The 20124-nt window shown below is 44.6% G+C and overlaps 1 protein-coding gene and 1 long non-coding RNA gene across 19 annotated transcripts in view; both read left to right on the top strand.

Moving 5' to 3' along the window:
- The window catches only part of ARHGAP17 (Rho GTPase activating protein 17), a 97396-nt gene that overhangs the window by 12554 nt on the left and 64718 nt on the right, over positions 1 to 20124 (top strand). The gene's annotated exons all lie outside the window — the stretch shown is intronic.
- On the top strand, positions 148 to 6989 carry LOC144338141 (uncharacterized). Its single transcript, XR_013411987.1, has 2 exons — positions 148 to 1243; positions 6202 to 6989. It is a non-coding gene; the product is annotated as an uncharacterized LOC144338141 (long non-coding RNA).

Raw genomic sequence — 20124 nt, 5'->3', positions numbered from 1 at the left:
GACTCTTGTTTTATTTGCCCTGTATAAGCTGATGTACACCTTTGCCCCAGGTAGAGAATTTTGTTATATGTTGAATATCAAGTATAATTTCTCACAGTGTAACTTATTATTTTCTCTAATTTCCATTTTACCTGTGTGTCTCCTCTTAGAGCCTTTTTTTTTTTTTTTTTTTTTTTTTTTTTGAGATGGAGACTCGCTCTGTTCCCCAGGCTGGAGTGCAGTAGTGTGATCTCGGCTCACGGCAACCTCTGTCTCCTGGGTTCAAGAGATTCTTCTGCCTCAGCCTCCCGAGTAGCTGGGATTACAGTTGCCCACCACCACACCTGGCTAATTTTTGTATTTTTAGTAGAGATGGGGTTTTACCATACTGGTCAGGCTGGTCTCCAACTCCTGACCTCAGGTGATCCACCCGCCTTGGCCTCCCAAAGTATTGGGATTACAGGCGTGAGCCATCGCGCCCAGCCAGAACCAATGTAATACTCCCATTACTTTTGTATTTTTGTACTTCCAGGGTTCATAATGATCCTCAAACAACCCCAGCATAGCAGGACTAAAATACGTGGCCATCCGTGACCTGGCACACCAACTTTTGAGAGCCAGGCGGTTTTGATTGGGTCTGTTGTCATCTGTGAAGTCCATCGTTGGAAAAGCTTCTGTTCCAGTTTTAGGAAGGATGATGGTTTGAGGGTGACTGTGGTAGAACTTGGGGAACTCTTACAGGCAGAAGGCTGAGAAAGTTGGTGCTGTGGGAAGTCAGCTGGCAGCCGATGGAGTCAGGACCAGGGAGGAAGGGAAAGGGAACCCAGGTAGGAAGCTACTGCAGTAGGCTCAGAGAGTGGATGACAGCCGGGCTAAGACAGCGGCCTTGGGCAGTGACTGGGAAGAACATTGAAAAGCGTGTTTGGGCTGAAGAAAAGAGCAAGGGAAGAGGTGAGGAGCTTCAGGTGAGGGTTGATGTAGATGTTGTTTACACAGGTAACAGAAATTCTTCACCTTTTCATTGTTTTACAATGGTTCTTTTTTAGAAACATATAATTGTGATATTTTCTTTGACCTTTTATTGGGCTTTCTAGTCTATTCCATTGCTTTATGGCTTTGGGTGTGTGTATACGTTTGTATCAATATGGTTTGTTTATTTGTTTGTTTGTTTGTTTGTTTTTTAGATGAAGTCTGGCTCTGTCACCCAGGCTAGAGTGCAGTGGTGCGATCTTGGTTCCCTGCAACCTCTGCCTCTCAGATTTAAGCAATTTTCCTGCCTCAGCCTCCCTAGTAGCTGGGATTACAGGTGCCCACCACCACGCCAGGCTAGTTTTTGTATTTTTAGTAGAGACGGGGTTTCGCTTTGGCCAGATTGGTCTTGAACTCCTGACCTCAGGTGATCCTCCTGCCTCGGTCTCCCAAAGTGCTGTGATTACAGGCGTGAGCCATTGCACCTGGCCTGCATCAATATGGTTTTAATAACTGTTAATCTGTAATATGTTTTAAATTAGGTAGAGCTGGTCTCTTACAAATACTCTTTTTCAGGCTGGGTTTGTGGCTCACACCTGTAATCCCAGCACTTTGGAAAGCTGAGGCCGGAGGATCACTTGAGGCCAGGAGTTCAAGGCTGCAGTGAGCTATGGTCCTGCCACTGTACTGCAGCTTGGGCAACAAAGACCTGTCTTATTAAAAAATAATGATAATAAATATTTTTCAGTATCTCTCTTTTGTATAAAGATGAGTTTTGGCATCTCGTCTTCTCTAGTTTTTAGAAAAAATTATTTAGGATTTTGATTGATTTGGCACTCATTTATTCAAGTGATGTTTATTGGGTCCCTGCTATGGGCTAGGCTCTAAGGGTACAAAAATAAATAAAACCCAGGTTTTTATGGCCTAGTAAATCTGTGAACTAAACCTTGAGAATTGATATTTACAAGATGAGCATTGCACATGACTTTGTGTGTACAATCTTTTATATGCTTCCCAGGTATTTTTTTGCTTTAAATTGAGAATAGTGCCTATTTACTAAATTATGCAACTGATAATTTTTATTTTATGTACATAATATTATCAGTGTTATGCTTCTATTTCTGCTTTTACTATTCAATGATTTCTCTTTCATCCCTTATTTAATTGGTTAGACTCCAAAATAGTGTGTAGCTATATAAATGTTTATAGGAATATTGTGTAAAGGGCGTATGATTCTACCTTTATTGGACATTTCAGGAACATGATAAGGACTATTTAAATCCTGCTAAAATACAAGTGTTGTAATATGAATTGTTTCCAATGGAAGTTTGCAAGCAACTTTCCCCTCGTTTTTGAACCACACAACTTTTAGTGTGTCTGCTGTTTGAGCTTTATTCTGTGTCTGTTCTGTGTCATGAGGTTGGCAGGTGATCTTAAATGCAGAATGCTGAATTTGTAGTAGTCCAACAATATGGAGAAAACAGTTGCAATGCACTTTAGATTTAGGAACGAATTGGAGGAGAAAGTTGAGAAATGGTAAGAGGAGTTTTAATGGGGTGTATGTGGCAGTATGCTAATGTCACTTCTGAAGAAGAGGTGGTTAGCAGGTCACAAGGCCGTGGACTGAATTGTAGCCTCTGAATCTCAGGGCAGTCTTTAGGAATGGCAATCTTGCTGCCTGTAGATTTAGATGGAGGTTTTAATAACCCCCTGTTGCCAGAAAAAAATCATACACACACAGATATGCATATAATCTTACGGACTTCACAGACATCCTCAGGCGCATGGACAAAAACCCCAGGATTCAAGAAAAGCAATCTACATGGTCGGCAGCTCAAGAAAGCCTGCCAGTTGTCCGAGCGATGCTTTGTTACGGTTCCCATGCAGGGAGCGAGCTGCTCTCTAGAGAAATGTTATTTGCAGATGTGCACCTCGTGCGTCTGTGTGTGTCATTCTGTCTGTGTCCAAAATACACGCTTTTTCTAAATGAGAGCCTTTCCCCCAAAAAGCAGAAATGTGTTCTCTCTGTCATGGGATTTGGTGATCCTCAAATTACTTTCCCTCAAGAATTGGCTTTCTTGGCGATTAGTTAATTCAGTTTTCAAAACTTTTAGATGAGGGTTTAATCAACCTAAAACTGCTTTAGGGCAGTTGCATTGTAGTAAAAAGTGTATTGGACTGAGTCTGAGGGCTTGAGATCCTGTCTGTGCTGTTTACTCGCTGTGTCTCTGACCTTGGTCCAGTCAGCCACGCTGCTATGTTCCCATACATGAGAAACGGCTCCCGATACCACCAGGAGCAAGCCCTGCTGTGTTTAAGAAGGTGGCGTGTGCTCGGGAGGCATCGTGAGACAGTGAGGACATACAGTGTGACACAGCAGGTCAGCACTGGGGAAAATAGCCAGGTTAGCCTTCACCTCACTGCTCTATGCCAGAATACATTCCAAATGGGTTAAAGCTTTCATGTAAAAAGTAAAACCACAAAATAAATACAAGAAAATATAGCTTATTGTGGAAAGTACTGCATGCTTTGGCATAAAAATGTGGAGAAAGAACAATAAAAGATAGCCTGTAGGTGGGACATGTGACTCACACCTGTATCCCAGTTGCTCGGAAGGCGAGTCAGGAGGGTCATCTGAGGCCAGGATTTGAGCCCAGCCTGAGCAACGTAGTGAGGCCCCTGTCTGTAAAAGGAATTTTGGAAAAATTAGCCGGGTGAGGTGGCACAGCCCTGTAGTCCCAGCTGTCTCAGGAGGCTGAGGTAGAAGAATCCTTAGAGCCCGGGAGCCGGAGGAGGCTGCAGTAGTTATGATTGTGCCCCTGTGCTCCAGCCTGGGCGACAGAGTGAAACCCCGTCTCTAAAAAAATAAAAATAAATAAACAAATAGATAAATAAACACCTGTAGATTTAACCACATAATAACTACACTTCTGTCTGTTTTATTATATCAAAGTTAAATTTATAAGGATAACTAATTGGAAAAAACTGAGGGCAACCACCACAGAGGTGAATATACGGAATGTATGACGCTCTCTAATAATTTTAAGAACTCCACTGTAATGAGCAGATATCACAGACAGAAACTTCTCAGATGAAATACCAATGACCAGGAAATCTGTGAGACGATTTTAGAAAATTCGAAGTCATTGAAGAAATGCAAAGCTTCCAGGCTCCACTTTTCACTCATGAAATTGGCAGAGTTGGGGACAGTGAGATGTTGCTGTCCTGGGAGTGCGGATGGGAGCTGTGTCCTGCGCTGCTGGTGGGAATGTGCACTGACATTCTTGTCCAGAAAGACATTCGCCACCGTGGTTTAAGAAGCACCTCAAAGGTCTTCACCTTGGTCCCTTGTCCACCCTCTGCCCACGGTCTCTCCTTTCCCACACAGTCCCTCCCGCCCTGGCTTGGTCCCCCTTCTTCTCTGACTGGGTCAGGCATGTGGGTGACTGTTTGACTTCCAACTCTCTGTCTACCTGGCGTTTTTCTTTCACCTGTTCTGCGGAATAGCATCCTGATTCGTTCCTCTTTTCGGGTCCTTCACTTCCACACCCGGGATGCGGGGCGTGGCCCAGAAAGATCCTGCAGTCACGCAGTGTGGGGCTGCCAGCACTTCATGGCCTCCAAGCTCAGCTGGGCTGAATGAACGCTGCCGTCCAGCGCTTGGCTCCGTTTTCTGTCCCGTTTTCATGAGTGCTTTTGCCAGACTTTCACTTTTCTGAAACCTACTCCACCCTACCCCAGACACCCACCCTCTCTCCTTGGATGACCTACCTCCTAATTTCCAGAGAAAACTGGACATGGCCACCTTTCCCCAGGGTCTGAGGCCCAGGCTGACCCATGGTCATGGTTGCCGTCACCACACACCTGCCTGGACCCCACCCTCTGTCCAAGGCCCTGCCACCTGTGCCACTGTCCTGGGCACGGCCTTGCCACCTTCCCCTCTGTGCCGCGCACCTTTCGCCTCCCTCCCCCTGCTGTGTGTTTCTTCTTGGCTGCTCATGATGGTCAGGCTTCTCTCAGCTCTCCCCTTCCTTCTGGGGCTTTGCCTCTTCCTCTGTCATCCATGCTGTGCGTCTTGGCTTCCCGTGGCCCTCTCCTTTCACTCTCCTGTCCCTGCTGTCCCTGTGCCCAGGGCCCAGTTTGCATCCTCAGCCGGTCCCTCATCCGTGCTTCGCCCGCACCTCGCTCCTGGCTCCTTCCCTGCCCTCCTTAGGGACTCCTTTCCTGTCTCCTGCCCTGGCTCTCCTTCCACTGTGTCCCGGGGCCTCCATCCTCAGCCTCCATCTTCTCTGCAGGGTCTGCTTCTGCATGAACTCCCCCAGATCCGTGTTTACTGCTGGTCCTCACAGCAGGCTCTTTGTTTCTGGTCCAGATGCCTTTTCTGTGCTTCAGAACCATCTAGAAAAAAAGCGAACTGGATATCTCCACCTGAGTGTTCAACAGGTCCCTTCACCCAGCATTTCCAGAGCTGATCTCATTGTACCTTCATATCCTCCAGTGTTTCTCTCAGTGAGGAAAAACGCCTGTAGTCCAGCCAGTCCCTCAAGGCAGAAACCTGGTGGTGATCCCCAGCTCCTCCCCCTCACTTCCTGTCCACCCCCAAGTCACCGAGTCCTGTTCCTTTCTTGTTTGCAGTGGCTCTCTGCGCCCTTCTCTACCTACCCACTGTTTGGTGTGGGCCCTCCTCCGTCTCACTTGGATCTCGTATTGTTGGGACTCTTCAGATTCTCCCCCTTGGCTTCCCTACCCGGCAGCATGTCTTTCCCCCACATATTCCACACTGCAGCCAGAGGGATGTGCCAAAGAAATAATTGTGATAATGATAGAGAATATGCATCTGGGTGTGTACGGGGCGCCTTGCACTAGTCCAAGTGCTAATGACAGAGAATATGCGTCTGGGTGTGTACGGGGCGCCTTGCACCAGTCCGAGTGCTAATGATAGAGAATATGTGTCTGGGTGTGTACTGGATGCCTTGCACCAGTCCAAGTGATGATAGAGAATATGTGTCTGGATGTGTACACTGGGCGCCTTGCACTAGTCCAAGTTGTATATTGACTTGTTTAATACCTACCAGACCCTGTGAAGTCAGTATAGTGTTATCCCTTTTATAGATGGCAAACAGAAGCACAGGGAACTTGAGTAACTTGTGTGACATGATTTCTCCGTATTCTAGACAAAGAACAAAAACCATTTTTTTTTTTTTTTGGTTGTCCCTATGTTGCCCAGGCTTGTCTCCAACTCCTGGCCTCAAGCAATCCTCCTGCCTCAGCCTTCCAAAGTGCTGGGATTACAGGTGTGAGCCACCACGCCAGGAATTTTTAGAGCTTTCTAGGAATCAACACTTTGCTTATATTATCTCTTTCAATCCTTCCAATTCTATAAATTAGATATTCTTAATATCTCCATTTTTATAGGAAAGGAAATGGAGACACAGAGATGTTAAGTAATCTGCCCATAGTTACCCAGCTCTTATGTGGTGAACTGGGCTTTGACTCCCTGCATACTTGCTCTTAGCCACTTCACCCACCTACTAGGAGCTAGCACCGTGCTTGGGGTAGTGGGAGGGCACCTTCTGAACATGCTTTAGTGGGTGTTTTTCTATTCTGCTTTCAGAGTTGTGGGTGGCAAAGGAGACGTGCATGCATAAGATATTCTCATTACTAAGAGTGCTTCTGATGATAAGAAAAGACCAATATCCTGTTGGAGCAATGTCCAGATATGATGAAATGCTAGATTTGCCTGGCAATGCTGGAGAAATTTTTTCCTGAATGCTCCATCCCCTGAAGACTCCCCCTCCTGCCATTGGATCAATTGATTTTATAATGTGAGCGTTGGTAAATTCTTAGGAATACAACTATCATAATAACATGTTATGGCACAGCACATTTAACTGTTACTCCACTGGTAAGTTCCTGAAATGATTGATGGTAGGAAGATTCTCCAGTGTGGAGAGGGACTTAAGACGTTATGGGAGACATTTTAGTTAAGATGGTTGACTGAAGACATATTTATTTCCCTCCCCCCCCAAAAAAAAATAAAATTCACTGAAATGTTGGGAATGTTTTTTAAGTCTTAGAAGTTAAAAACTATTGTACTGAAAGCCATTCAGAAAAAAATCCCTTGTGTACTCATTAAGAAGTAGGAGGCTTGCACCTGTAGTCCCAGATACTGGAGAAGTTGAGGTGGGAGGATTGCTTGAGCCCAGGAGTTTAAAGCCAGCCTGCACCACATAGCAAAGACCTCGGTCTCAAAGAAAAAAAAAAAAAAAAATGAAAAGGAAAAGTTGGCCTATAGAGAAGTAAAGTGAGTACAGTTTTATTTGTTCATTCATTGTCCAAGCCTGGTTTTCCTTTAAATGGACGTAACAGCCTTTCTGAAGATTTTTTTTTTTTTTTTTTTAACATTTGCTGCCTGGTACTCATTTGAAGGCCGAGAGTTCGGCAGAGTTCCTTTCATGTTTTCCGCAGTCCTTCAGTGGGGTTTGCACACCTAATGGCCTAGAATTGGGCTGGCCCTTGGCTTTCCTGCCCACCCTGGTGGTGGATTGTTGCTGCCTCCTACTCAGCACAAGGCCCAGATACTGAAAGCTTTCACTTAGTCACTTATGTATTCAGCAAATATGTTTGCTCATGATCTTCAGCAGATCCTGTGTACCTGAGCTTAAATGGGGTGGGGTTCTCCCCCCGCCACGTCACCTGTGTCTGCTCCTCCCTCCTCTCTCTTCCCTCTCTTCTCCCTGCCCTAGATGCTCTTGTACTATCCAGCCTCCATGTTTCCAACTCATCCAGTAAGTCTCAGAAGCCATCATCAGTTTCAGGATCTCTTTCTGGCATCCCAGGTCTGCATTCAGGGCCCCTCCTGTCATGTCTGTAACCCACAACAATTTAATGAGCTTCTCTGTGCCTAGGTTTGTAATCTCTAAAATGGGTATGACATGGTTTGGCAGTGTCCCCACTAAAATCTCATCTTGAATTGTAGTTCCCATAACCCCCACGTGTCGTGGAAGGGAGGTAATTTAATTATGGGGCAGTTACCCCTATGCTGTTCTAGTAATACTGAGTGAGTTCTCATGAGATCTCATGGTTTTATAAGGGATTTTTTCCCCTTTTGCTCGGCATTTCTCCTTGCTGATGCCATTTGAAGAAGGATGTGTTTCTTCCCCTTCCTCCATGATTGTAAGTTTCCTGAGGCCTCCCCAGCCCTACGGAACTGAGTCAATTAAATCTCTTTCCTTTGTAAATTACAGAGACTGTGGGTATGTCTTTATTGGCAATGTGAGAACAGACTAATAAGGGTATGATAGTGGTATCAGTCTTGTGGTTGTCTTGAGGATTAGGTGGGTTAATACAAGTAAAGCGTGTATTAGGTGGTTAAGAACAGGGTCCCTGAAGTAATATTGCCCAGATTCAAAGCCTAGCTGGGAAACCTTGGGGAATCACTTAAGTTCCTAGGTGCATCAGTTTCTTCATCTGTAACATGGGGGTAATAATACCCGTAGAATTCAATTCTTGCAAAGCACCTTGAACAGTGCTGAGCATGTGATATGAGCTCAATAAATGTGAGCTGTGGTGATAGTGACAACTCCCAGGGGACCCTGCACTTCCCTGTTGGAAGCGTCCTTGCACTGGAGTATAATGACTTATTTTCCTCGATAGTCCTTGAGCTCTGTCAGAGCAGGGGCCTGTCTTACTCATGATGGCTCATGGAAGGGAACCCGAAAATATTTGTTCAATGACTAACCAAATGACAAGTTAGTGCAAAGTATACATGACACCAGTCTGTGGTTGAATTTGTTGATGGGCTGTGTAGCTCCACTCAGTTAAGGCTTAATTATTCTGAATAGCTTTTTGACAAAACACCTCGTTAAAAAACAATCAGATTTCTGTTTTAAGGTACTTACAGAGTCCTTTCATACATCAGGCACTCTTTTCTTTGACCTTAGGAAAGGGCAAGTGGAGATTTAGGGTGTTCCCCACCCAGAATCTACCCATCATCCCTCAAAAGCTGCCTCTCCCTGACTTTCCGGGTAACTATTTTTTCTTCATTTTGTGCACCATGTTACGCATGGAACTTTCTGAGCCACATCTGTGACATGTGCATTGTACAATTGCAGAGGAGCCACTATTATTCAGATTTTCAGCACTAGATGCCTGTTTAAACCATGTAACATTTGTCGTTTTTGGAGTTACAGTCCTACATCTGCAAAGCCCAGTTTGGAAGGTTTCAAAATGTTCCCTCCTTTGCTATTTTGTTGTAGTCTCTTAAAAGTCCTGTGAGAACGTTGATGCAAATATAAATAAAGTAAGGGGCAGAAAGGTTAAGGGATGTATTTTTAGATGCTATGGTTAGTTTGTGGTGGAGCTTGGACCAGAATGTAGCTTGCAAATTTAAGAGAAACTTAACTTTGGTCCATGGCCTTGAAGGTACTCTTTCTGAAGGTTCAAAGACTGGTTCACATTGTGTAATTCATTTAATGGGTGTCTGCCTGCACACCCACGAAACAGGGATAATAAAAATTGCACTGTATGGGTACACGTTTTTGCCCATTACTTTTTTTTTTTTTTGAGACAGAGTCTCACTCTGTCACCTGTGCTGGAGTGCAGTGGTACGATCTCGGCTCACGGCAACCGCTGCCTCCTGGGTTCAAGTGATTCTTCTCCCTCAGCCCCCTGAGTAGCTGAGATTACAGGTGCCTACCACCATGCCCAGGTAATTTTTTTTTTTTTTTTTTGTATTTTAGTAGAAATGGGATTTCACCATGTTGGTCAGGCTAGTTTCGAACTCCTGACCTTAGGTGATCCGCCCACCTCAGCTTCCCAAAGTGCTGGGATTACAGACGTGAGCCACCATGCCTGGCCGCCCATTACTTTTAATGGCAAAAGCCACAATTACTTTTGCACCAACATATTATAATGAAATAATATAGGCGAAAGTGCTTTCATAACAGGAAACAATGTATAAATGCAAAATATTACTATTACTTTTTTTTTAATTTTAGTATTGGAAATTTGGTGTTAAGAAATTCTGTTTTGGCTGGGCACAGTGGCTCATGCCTACAGTGCCAGCACTTTAAGATTTTAGACCTTGTCTCCAAAAAAAGGATTTTAGCTGAGGCAGGAGGATCACTTGAGGCCAGGAGTTTGAGACCAGTGTGGACAACATAGCGAGAACCTGTCTGTACAAAAAAATACAAAAATTAGATGAGTGTGGTTGTGTGTGCCTGTAGTCTCAGCTACTTGGGAGGCTGAGACAGGAGGATTGCTGAGCCCAGGAGTTGGAGGCCAAAATGAGTTACGATCACACCATTGCTTTCCACAGTCTGGGCGACAGTGAGACGCTGTCTCTAAAAAATAAATAATAACAAAAACTTTTTGGATTACATATGTTATGATCCACCAGTTCCAGTTTCTATGTTTGATTACTTTCTTGAACAGAGAGCACTGTATTTATGAATTTTTCTTGTACTTTTTCCAAGTTGGTAGTTTATAGTCAGATTCTGCTGTACTATTTCTGTTAAAATAGCTGTGTGTCGGGCCAGGCATGGTGGCTCACGCCTGTAATCCCACTACTTTGGGAGGCCGAGGTCAGGAGATCGAGACCATCCTGGCCAACATGGTGAAACCCCGTCTCTACTAAAAACACAAAAATTAGCCGGTCATGGTGGCGGGCACCTGTAGTCCCAGCTACTCAGGAGGCTGAGGCACAAGAATCTCTTGAACCCAGGAGGCGGAGGTTGCAGTGAACCAAGATCGTGCCACTGTACTCCAGCCTGGTGACAGAGCGAGACTCTGTCTCAAAAAAAAAAAAAAAAAAAAAAAAAAAAAAAAAAAAAGCTATGTGTCATTGGCCAGGATAACTATTTGGGCTCTGGGTCTGTGTTCTTGTCTCTCCTCTCGATAGCCACAGAGGCCTCCAGTTCTCCCTACTTCCATCCTGTACCCTGCTATTCGACTTTTCATTCTGAAAGTCAAACCTGTTGCCATTCCATTACTGAAAAACCATCAGTGGCTCCCTGTTGCCCCCCCGCGTTCCATGGCAGGCCTTGTTCTGTACCCTACTAATTACACACTCCTCCCCAAACCCCTTCTCCCCATGCTCTTTGGTTGTCCTGACTTATCTGAGGTCCACTTGGACTGTTTCCCCGCTGTCCTGGCCGCACAGTTCATCACTCTTCTGTCTGTGCCCCCAAGGTCTCTCATCAAGGATGAGACCTTTTTTTCTCATGAGCTCCTCAAGGGTGGGGACTGTATCATTTCTGTTTCCTTTTTTCTTTCTCAGTTCCTGACATTTAGTGGGAGCTCCATAAATACTGTCTGAATGAACAAAGATCTAAAATCTGAGGCTCTTGGAGTAAGTCCATCCTCGGATAGATGGTTTATACTTGGAGACTTGCTTTCGCTTCTCTGTAGATGCATGCTTAGCTGAGATCCGCTGGTGCAGGTGTTTCTGTAGCCTCCTTAGCAGTGGTGGGAAGCCCAGCAGCTTAAGACGTTAGCTTCTGATGCAGGGTTTGCTAACTCTGCATGTACTCTGTCCCTGAGTTCCTGTTTATTGTTTGCCTGTGATTCTCTTTGGTGCCGCCCCACACGGTGTTATCACAACCAACCCTTTGTTTTCATTGAACGTCCTGCCCTGCTCCTGCTCTAAGTCTGACTCGCTTTTTGTCTTTGTGTGGTCCAGGCTCGACTGTCACTTCTTCCAGACAGAAGCTGGAACAGCTTGATAAGTTTGGAAAGGTCATTCTTAGATAAGACTTGGGATTTATCTGAAGGTTGTTATTATTTGTTGTAATTTTCAGAACAGCTAACACTCCATGAACCCGCACTAGGTGCCACCAAACATGTTAAATGAAGTACATAAGATGGTGTTCCTAAACAACCTCTATGGTGACGGTATCGTTGTTATTATTATTATTTTATGGTTATGATTATTCCTATTTCACCATGGAGGAGATGTCACTTAGTAAGGTGCACCTGTGAACGTCCAGCCTTGGGATTCAATGTCTGATCTGTTTGACTCCAGAGCCCTAACTCTTAGTTCTGACTGTATCCTGCATTCTTATCCTTTGCCGGGAGTGAAACTTAGAATCTGGTATCACTCTGTTTCTTACAACTGAGTTTACTCTGCTTGTGAAGGCCACAGAGTAAAGCCAGTTGTGAATCATGCACATCAGCTCATTCCAAAATGCGTTTATGGGCTAGGGCACAGGGACCTTGGAGACTACGGTGCTGCAGTGCGTTATGACCGTTACCCTTCTAGTCTGTCCCGCTGCTCACTCTGCCACCTGCCAGCTGTTGCTACCTGAACCTTCTCCTTGCAGTGGTTCTCAGTGCTCTCTTTGTTTGGGAATTGCCTGGGGAGCTTAAAAAAAAAAAAAGAAAAAAAAAGCCAGGCCCCACCTCCAGAGGTTCTAATTCATTAGTTTTAGTTTGGGGTCCAGGCATCAGTATTATTATTTTTGACAACTTTATGAGGGGTGTGTGTGTATTTGTGTTTTGAGGTGGGGGGGACATGGTCTCACTCTGTTGCCCAGGCGGGAGTGCAGTAGTGTGATCTTGGCTTACTGTAGTCTCTACTTCTCAGGCTCAAATGACCCTGATACCTAAGCTTCCTAAGTAGCTGGACTACAAGTGCTCACCAGCATGCCCAGCTAATTTAAAAAAAAATTTTTTTTTTTTCTTTTGAGACAAGATCTTGCTTTGATGCCCAGGCTGGAGTGCAGTGGCACGATCGTGGCTCACTGAAGTCTTGATCTCCTGGGCTCAAACAGTCCTCCCACTTCAACCTCCCGAGTAGCCGGGACTACAGGTGTGCACCATCACGCCTGGCTAAGTTTTTTATTTTTTGTATAGATGGGGGTGTCCCTACGTTGCCCAGGCTGGTCTTGAACTCCTGGACTCAGGTGATTCTCCCACCTTGGCCTCCCAGAGTGCCGGGATTCCAGGCATGAGCCACTGTGCCTGGCCTATGAGGTATATTTTATAGATCATAAAATTTACCCGTTTTCCCCTTTTATTTTTAGTTGGCTGCAATATTTGTACATATTTATGGGATATAGAGTGATATTCTGATATTTTACAATGTGTAATGATCAAATTGGCATAATTATCATACCCATCACTTTGAACATTTGTGCCTGAATTGTGAACATTCAAAATCCTTTTCTAGATTTTTGAAAATGCACACTAAGTTATTGTTAGCCATATTCACCCTACAGTGCCATAGAACACTAACACTTATTCCTCCCATCTAGCTATAATTATTTACCCCTATCCATTAACCTCTCCCTATCTCTCCTCCACCCTATGCTTCCCAGCCTCTAATAACCACAATTCTACTCTCTACTTTTATGAGATTATATATTTTTTTGGCTCCCACATATGAATGAGAACATGTGGTATATATCTTTCTGTGTCTGACATATTTCAAAAAATGTCTCATTTTAAGTGTACAACTCAGTGATTCATAGTAAATTTACAGAGTTGCACAACCATCACCACAACCCAATTGTAGAACATTTTTGTCACCCCAAATAAGAACCTTTATACTCCTTTACAGTTAATCCCCATTCCCCCCACCTCCACCCCCCCCAAAGCCAACCACTCATCTACTTTCTGCTTCTATAGAGTCCCATTTTCTGGCCATTTCATGTAAGTGGCATCACCTGTATTATTTTCAGAGCCTCCAGGACAGTCATGTGTAGCTCTGGTTAAGAACCACTGTTACCTCCAAGATCTTTTTCTACTACTTTTTTTTCTACTATTTTTCTGAGTGGCTCTGAAAACTCAATAGGCCCCTGCCAGGGCCATCTCTTAGATAATCTGTGAGCTAAATGAGTCCTTGTAAGTTGGACTGAGAACTTAATGATCATTTACAACCTGTTTTTTTATGGGGATGAGCTTGTCAAAGTCCAAATGTGCTGACCTAGTTTGGAAGGGAGCCTGCACAACCTGTCTTCAGATGCTGTGTGCCTCCCCAGCAGCCATCAGTCACAGCACTGAGTCAGAGCCAGATGTGGAGGGAGCCCCTGACATTGTGTGGCCTGGCCTTGGGCACTTCTGCTTTAGATATTCTGTGTGGCTTTTTAGCTCCTCCTAGCCCCTGGCTGCCTCACCAGAGCAGTAAACTGGACTCCTCCTGAGCTCCTTTCCCTTAGGCAGTAGCTCTGTGTGGTTGTGCTGTCTGCATTGCAATATTTTGCAAAATATTTCTCACATGTTTCTGCCTGCTTAAATAAATTTTAAAATCTCAAACTCAGCTGCCTCCAGGTCCAAGCAAGTACCATGAGTGACTGGAGCAGGCTGGGGAATGAGGCACTTGGAATGCCCGAGAGGCCATTGAGGTGGTTGATGGCAGAAGGGAGATTTCTTTCAGACTTTGCTATAAGCAAGAATCGGTGGTGGAGCTTTGAGACAGGCCACGTGGTTAGAGCAGGGATAGCAAATAGATTCCATTTCATGTGCCAGAGGGGAAAAAGCCAACTGACCGAACAAAACGCTGTGTGGGTAAGCTTACATGTGCAGGAAAACGATAAACCTCAATTCAATTTAGGGTAAAATGTAACTGTTCATCTTAGTCACTGGAATTCAAATAATATTATCAAGATTAAGTTAAGATTGAGAAGGCTTTTATTGTCATTTAAAGTAAAAATTAAACGTTATTACCCTGTCCTAGAGAAGCTGTAAATACGTGGGCAAAATACCATCATTTGGGAAAATAACTCAGAGTATAGAACTATTAGATCTATTTTTCCCACGTCATTGCCAAAATATTTTCTGTTGAATCATTTCCCCCCGATAAGTATCCTTTTTCTTTTCAGTGTTAGGCATGGGAACAATTTTTTCCCAATAGCATCCCTTTAGAGTTCTGTAAACTCTCTTACGACTTTTAAACTGCTTTGTGGCAGGTATAACAAATTGCTTCATTTTTAAAGTTTCAGTGAGTCCTTTATTTTCAAAATCCAATTAAGTAGATTTTAGATTCCTTCCCAGAAATCTAAGACGACAGCTAATCTAATGAGATAAAACAGTAAAAACTTACTCAGTAGTCCTCCAGCTCACTATGAAATCAAATTATGGCATCCAAACTGGGCTCAGAGGCGCAGGTGGATTTTGTAAACACTTGTAACGGGAGAAGACAGTGTTGCACAAAATCACATTCCCAGCAGAATGGAATCCACTGCCTGGCCCTGGGTGGGCTCTGTAGTTTCACTGTGAATACAAATCACGTTGCATGCAGTAGTGTTTATGTTGTTGCCCTACATACAATATTCAGATCCTTGGTAGATTAGTCAGTCTGTCTTATTCCTCAAAAATGCTTTCCGATATTTCCTGGTAACCAGCATTGAAAATGAGTTCATTAAAAATTCTCTCCATGCCCCATTTCGTTTTTTCATTTTAATTGACATATCAGTCAGTGTGCAAGTGTAAAAGCCAGCAGAACGGTGATCTGTCATGTGAATTTGTAAACCAAAACCCAGCAGCCCTGTGAGCCCAGGAGCCATGGGAGCCATTGATGTTTGATGTTCGTGTTGGCACCTCGGCCATGTATTTGCCATCCTTGGGTGGGGGGTGACCTTGGTGGTAGAAAGAGGAGCCCCTGCTCTCAAGGCCCCAGGGTGACTGAAAGGATTGAAAAGGAGCAATTTGGCAAAGTCTGGAAAAGCCAGCGTCTCTCAACCCCTGAAATGCCAGTTGGGAAAGCACAGAAATCCCCCTTCTGAGTAAGAAGAATTTGGATTTGGGAAGTGATTAAAAAGGATTGAAGTTTCATGGGAAAATGGACTTCACTTGTACATAGATCAGGGGTCAGCAAACTCTGGTCTGTGGGTTAAATGCGGCTGCCGCAGGCTCAGAATGGTTTTGGCATTTTTAAATAGTTGAAAAACATTAAAAGGGGAACAGTAGTTCATGACGTGTGACAGTTAGGCAAAATTCACATTTCAGTGTCCATAAATAAAGGTTTATTGGGGCACAGCCAGGTCCGTTCATTTATACAATGTCTGTGGCAGCTTTTGTGCTGCAGTGGCAAGCTGAGTCATTATATAGAGACAGTATGGTCTGCAAGCCTGAAATGTTTGTTGTTGCTGAACTCTTGGGTAGAGAACTGTGTTTATTTAGGTCTTGTCCTGAAATATGTTTATCAGTAGAGACCAGAAAACAGTGATTAAAATACTTCAGCGTTTTTGAGGAGGTGAGTGGATGACGGTGCGTAGGTGCAGGGGAGACATAACTTCTGATTTCTTCCTGTCACCAGTGTCACCAGCACTGGGCTGTGCCTCCACATTCGGACTGAATTATCAGAGGCAGCCACCCCTGTTCATTTTGGCAGCTGCTGCTTGCCTATTAGGCAGAGTGTCCAGGAAGAGAAAATACACCTCCAGCCCAGCCTCACCCATCCTCAAAGTGATTCTAAAAAGCCAGCTGTTGAGGTTTGCACCACATCCTGCAAGAGTTACTGATAGAGACCTGGGATTGGCCACCATTTTCTGTAAATGGCTGGATAGCAAATATTTTGAGCTCTGCAGGTCATACGGTGATGTCTTTCGCAACAACTCAATTCTGCTGTTGAAGCTCAGAAGCAGCCGCAGATAGCACACGAACACATGAGCCTGGCTGTGTCCCAGTGAAACTTCTGTAATACACTGAAATGTGAATTTCAAAAAATTTTCATGTGTTACTGAAATGTGAATTTCATAAAATTTTCATGTGTTACCAAATACTGTTTTTTTCCAGTCATTTTAAAATAATCAGTCTTCTGAGCTTTCTGGACATAAAATATGGGCAGTGAGCTAGGTTGAGGCTGCAGGTATAGTTTGCTGACCCTTGGTTTAGATAAACTAAGTGTAGGGCTTGCTAGTCAGTCCCTCTGGGTTTGAATCCCACAGTCGCACTTATTAGTGCTGGGGTCCTGGGCAAGTTACCTTTCAAGGCCTCACTTTCCTCATATGTAAAATGGGGGAAATAGTGGTTCCTACCCAATAGGGTTGATGTGAGAATTAGAATAGATGTAGGTGCCAGCCTAGTGTCTGGGCATAGAAAGCACCCAGCAAATGTAGCTGCTACTGTTGTTGGCTATTATGAAGGCTCAAGTAGATCCCTACAGCCTTGGAGGAACCATTTGTGATATGGAGGTTTGATGGTCTTGAGCTGTCTTCAGTCCACAGTTCAATTAGATTGAATATGAGGCTGGAGGGTTTGGTGGTGCTGCCTTGCCTTTGTGCAGTTAAGTAGAACATGGTATATCCACAGAATAGGTTACTGTACAGGCATAAAAGAGGCGGTAGAGTTGTACATGTGTGTTCTGATGTGTAAAAATGCCCCTCATGTCTCTCTGCCTACCTGGGTGCATGTGTGTGTATGTGTGTGCATGTATGTGTCTGTGTGTGTATATATGTCCTTTGAAATCACTTCTCAGCCTTGGCACTGTTGACACTTGGACCTGAAGTAGGCAGAATAATGCTCTGCCCTCCCCAAACATGTCCAGGTCCCAATCTCCAGAATCTCTGAGTGTCTTAGATTACATGGCAAAGGGGGACTAAGTTTGGAGATAGAATTAAAATTTCTAATCAGCAGAAAGGGAGATTAGCCTGGACTAGCCAGGTGGGCCCAGTGTAATCGCAGAGGTCCTTAGCAGTGGAAGAGGGAGGTTGCAGAGTCAGAGGAAGATGTGACTGTGGCAGAGAGGCCCAGAGTGAACCGTACCGGCTTTGACAGTGCAGGAGGAGGACAAGGAACGCGGCCGACTCAAGAAGCTGGAAAGGGCGAGGAAGCAGATACTCCCCTCGCGTGTCCAGGAAGGCATTCAGCCCTGCTGCCACCTTGATTGTAGCCCAGGGAGACCTGGTTGGAAGTTCTGACTTGAGAAGTGTGATATAATACACTTGTGTTGTTCAAGCCACTAAGTTTGTGGTGATTTGTTACAGCAGCAATAGGAAACAAATCCAGGGCTGTATCCTTCCTTGTTCATAATTCTTTATATTATTTAGTGTGTGTGGGGGGGTTGCATTTAGGATAGTTAGTGGCATCCTGGCCTCTACCCTACAGATACCCATCATGACAACCACAAATGTCTCTAGACATTGCCAAGTGTCCTCTGGGGACACAGTTGCTTCCAGTTGAGAAGCACTAGTTTAAATTTAGAAAACAAATTGGGAAGGATATATAACAAATTCGTAACAGTAGTTCCCTCTGGGATATGGGATTGGAGGAATGGCTGGCTTTCCCTCCTCTTTTAACATAAAATTTTTAAAACTGTGGATTTCACCTCCCCCCACCCCCTGTAGACTTTTTTTTTTTTTTTTTTGGTTTTCAACTGTTTTTTTTTTCCATTTTATAAAAAGATTAACCTTGAAAGGTAATATCACATTTCAATTTTAGTCATTATTAATTTTACTGTGGAAGGCAGTTCTGTACACCTATGGCTGCTTTTCGACCTAGTTTTATTAGATTTTGTTTGACATTGTGAATGTCCTTTTCCCCAAAGATGTGATAGACGTCCATTCGTTCGTTCATTCAGTGTGTATTTCTTTTTTTTTTTTTTTTTTTGAGACAGAGTCTCGCTCTCTCGCCCAGGCTGGAGTGCAGTGGCGCAATCTCGGCTCACTGCAAGCTCCGCCTCCCGGGTTCACGCCATTCTCCTGCCTCAGCCTCCCGAGTAGCTGGGACTACAGGCGCCCACAACCGCGCCCGGCTAATTTTTTGTATTTTTAGTAGAGACGGGGTTTCACCGTGGTCTTGATCTCCTGACCTTGTGATCCGCCCGCCTCGGCCTCCCAAAGTGCTGGGATTACAGGCGTGAGCCACCGCGCCCGGCCCCTCAGTGTGTATTTCTTAAGTGGCAGGCAGGTGCTGAGCTTGGCGCTGGGGAGGAGTGATGACTTCAGAGCTCTCTCTCTGCCCTCATGGAACCTGCTGTCTAGCAGGGAGGAGGACAGTAGTGATCATTGCTTGGAAGACCACAGCCTGCACTGACCTTGTGGACTTGAGCATTCGTGTCCGTGGTGTGGGAGTTCCTGGCTCCCATATACATGTTTTATGAAGGAAACTACCAGAAATCCATGATTAGAGATGGAAAATATCAGACCAATTGGAAATTTTCCTTTGACTCTTACCTGGTCTGAGCATTTTCTGTCTTTTTGGTATTCCAGACTGAAAACATTTCTGTTTTCTTCTTGCCTGGCAAGTGAGCTCAGTGAAACATCCTATTAGCCACACTGCAGGGTTGGACATTACCATATCAGGTCAAGGGAAAGTGACCCTATCAAGGCCTGAGCAGCACCGTTGCTTTGAGAATTACAAGGAGAAAATTTGTGCTTTACCAAAAAGCAAATTAAAAATCCTGCCTGGTATAAGCCTTGTTTGAGTGACTAGTGAAATTGCAGAATAGCTTCATAGGAAAAAACAAACCCCAGAGTAAAATGGCGAGTGGGAAGTTCCTTCCTGATTCGTATTGTTTTTCCAGTTGCAGACAGGAAACATTCAAGGGTGTTTTCAAGCCCAGAACACTGGACACAAAGAAGGCTCTGACAAAGCAGAAAAAACCCATATACAAAAAGTTTAGGAACATGGAGCAAAATGTCTGATTCAAAACAATCTCGGTTGGGCGCAGTGGCTGACGCCTAGCACTTTGGGAGGTGGAGGCGGGAGGATGGCTTGAGCTCAGGAGTTTGAGACCAGCCTGGGCAATGCAGTAAGAATCCATCTCTATAAAAAATATTTAAAAAATTACCTGGGCATGATGGTGCACATCTCTCGTCCCAGCTGCTAGGAAGGCTGAGGTGGGAGGATAGCTTGAGCCCAGGGGTTCGAGGCTGCTGTGGGCTGTGATCAGGCCGCTGCACTCAGCATGGGAGGAAGAGCAAAACGTTGTCTCAAAAAAAAAAAAAAAAAAAACAAAAACCCAAAAATCTGGCTGGGCGCGGTGGCTCATGCTTGTAATCCCAGCACTCTGGGTGACCGAGGCAGTCAGATCGCTTGAGCTCAGGAATTTGAGACCAGCCTGGCCAACATGGTGAAATCCTGTCTCTACTAAAAATACAAAAATTAGCTGAGCGTGGTGGCTCATGCCTGTAGTCCCAGCTACCTGGTGGGCTGAGGTGGGAGAATCAGTAGAGCCCAGGAAGCAGAGATTGCAGTGACCTGAGATTGTGCCACTGCACTCCAGCCTGGGTGACA

This window comes from Macaca mulatta, chromosome 20 (assembly GCF_049350105.2).
Source record: "Macaca mulatta isolate MMU2019108-1 chromosome 20, T2T-MMU8v2.0, whole genome shotgun sequence".
Lineage (NCBI taxonomy): Eukaryota > Metazoa > Chordata > Mammalia > Primates > Cercopithecidae > Macaca > Macaca mulatta.
Note: the sequence above shows the minus strand (reverse complement) of the source record. Positions and strands in the feature narration are given on the sequence as shown.